Genomic DNA, 2,814 nt, shown 5'->3' with positions numbered 1-2,814 from the left:
GGGGTGGGTGGGGGTGCCTCCGTGGACAGGCGTACCTTGACGGCCACGCCCCAGGAGGCGGGCCTCGTCCTTGGCCTTGCAGCGGCCGAGCTTAGAGGTGCGAAACGCTTCCCAGCACACAGAAGCCCAGCGCTGGCCGGGTGCCTCGCCACACCTCCCCCGCCCGCCACGGAGCGGTTTACAAAACACTCGCCAAAGCCTCTTTTAATAGACTGGAGGTGTAAACAAGGTGTTCGGCAAAGGGTTTCGCACGCGCCTCAGCGCACCCGAGCGCAGCTCGCCCCGCGGCTGCGGCTGATCGAGGCACGACAACTCGGCCGGGATGGACACGACTCACGACGCCCAGGGCCTTATTGGTCGCCGGGGTCCGGACCCGGCGCAAAACCGAGAGGGGAGGGGGGGGGGCTCACCAGTTGGACTCGCCCTGTGTCAACCAGCGTGTGGTACTGCATTTTCAACGAAAAACAACCTGAATCTCAACCGACTTCCATCACTTTGATCGACGCGATCGACGACGTGATGAAAGTTAGCTGAAAAGGACGCACCCCAGGTAATACAGTTATGATCCTCGGGTACTCCAGAGGATATCCAGGGGTAATCCCGTAGTATACGAGATCTCAGAGCCGTGTCCCCCCCCCTCTGTGCACACCTCCTCGTGTAGTACCACCGAGTCCAGGGTGCGAGTACTCGTGGACCTGTCCGTAACGACGCGGACCGCAAGGGACTGTCGCGCCGCGCGGCACCCGGCCGCAGAGGTGCCCCTGCTTACCGCACCTCTGCTACCTCATCACGGGAGGCTTTCGCCGCGTCGTCACGACCAAGCGAAGGCAAAGGCCTGGTCTTGCGACGACGATAGGAGCCGGTTCAATGAGACTTCCTACGATTTACCGCAAATAAGAGTTTCGAAATAACGCGCGCAGTAAGTGGCCGCGGGGAGCCTCTTTTGCGACGATTGTCTTGGCGGCGTTTTTCGGGCCGCGCCGCGCCTTCCCATTGGCCGAGGCCACCGCCGATCTACCAATGGGAGCGCGCGGCTGACGTCACGGACCGCCACCACGCCCGGGCCCTTGCGAGGCATGGGCCTGGACCTTCGGCTGCCGAGAGGGGGGCTGACGTCACGGGGTACCGGTGGGAAGCGGGAAAGGCACAGGGGGATGCCGCAGCCGCAAAAAAAAAGAAGAGAAATATGTACTCGGATGAAAACGGGTGGGGTGCGGGCAGAGCACGTCAAATACCGGCCAGATACCGGCACACCCGAGATGGGGAGTTTCGTTCACCGGTTATTTGCATGCTTCGATCGTCAAACTGGAAAAACCATACTTGTTTATGCACACTAAATGGAGGAGGACAATGTTGTACGTAGGTTAGATGTGTCCCTGCCCTGTGCACGTCTAAATCAGATAAAAATTTGTATCGAAATTACAGGAAAAATAAAAAGCAATTGTAACTAGCCACATCAAATCACTGTGGTCGTCAAGAAACGAGCCAAGTGTATGAACAGTAAGTACTGGGTACAGTTTGTTTTTATACGGTGAACCCAATTCCTTGTCAAATGAAGACTACTCTTTGTAAGGAACCAAGAGTGCATGAAAGCAAGGGTATTGTGGCGTCACATAGTATTAGCGCACGGGCCGGCCCGCGGCCCGCACTCCTTCCTGGTACTGATGGCATCGCGAGTCATAGGGCCCTGAGGCCGGGGGTCACGCGGCGGCACGGGACCGGACGGCGGCCGGACAAGGTGCCAAGTACATCAGATACAAGAACGATTCTCGAGGGCGCCAATACTATCTCCCATCAAGGACCACGACCGGCACCTATTGGGCAGGCAACGAAAGGAACAGTTCGAAAGTTTGTTTATACAAACTTTAAAACGTTTAAAATAAGCCTTGTACGATGAGCACGGTTAATTTCATTAAAACTTGTAGGCGAACACCTCGGCGAACACGTTCACTAAGGCGTGGCCCCTATTTGGTTACATAATTTGTTGAGCACTATTGGATTTTTTTTTCGTTGACCAGTCGCCTTAGTCTTCAACAATCTATAAGCCGTGTGTAGCTAAAGCCAGTTACTTAGCTGTATAGATGACTTTCTTTTACCCAGGTGCAAAATTGCACAGCTTATTTGATTAGCATCGAAACAAAACTTTGTGCATGCATAACACTTCCCTGCCGTAGTTTAACTTGACAGAACAGAAGAAACTTTTTTTCCAGTCCACGCACGGGTGTCGCGCACTGTCCGCGGCGTGCGTTCTTGCTGCCCGTTCCGCCTCGCCTGAGGCGCGGGCCTCGGGCCTCGGGCCGACCCACCGCAGCAGAAGGTAATGAATACGGCCAAATCGATTTTACTGAAGAAGAAAAATAGAGTCGGGCAGCTCGGCCCTCGAGCCAGCCAGGCCCCTCCACACGCTCCTCCCCCACCCCCCTCAGTACACCCGGATGCGGCGGCTTCGGCAGTTCCTCTTCTTCGGTTTTCAGAAATTCCGCACAAAGCATTGCTGGAGCCAGCACCAGCAACGGGGGCGGCGGGGGCGGCGGCGGTCGGAGAGGCAGAGGCGAGGCCTTAGCACATGCACACCACAAAAAAAAGCTACGTCGAGGGACGTATCGTGAAAGCAGATGATACAAATTTAAGGATATGTCTGTGCCCTAATTTTCTCTCATATTTTGCTGTTGTTTGTTTATGGCTGTTTGTCACTTTTAGCAATTGCTTTCTTGCAATTCAACGGACTAGCGGCATGGCATAGAGGAAGAGATAGGATAGGGGGCAGCAGGCAGCAGGCAGGCCGGGCGGCATCCCTGGCTCAGTATTGTTGGG

The sequence above is a fragment of the Frankliniella occidentalis genome, unplaced genomic scaffold, assembly GCF_000697945.3.
Source record: "Frankliniella occidentalis isolate FOCC.00 unplaced genomic scaffold, Focc_3.1 Scaffold168, whole genome shotgun sequence".
NCBI classification, from domain to species: Eukaryota; Metazoa; Arthropoda; class Insecta; order Thysanoptera; family Thripidae; genus Frankliniella; species Frankliniella occidentalis.
Note: the sequence above shows the minus strand (reverse complement) of the source record.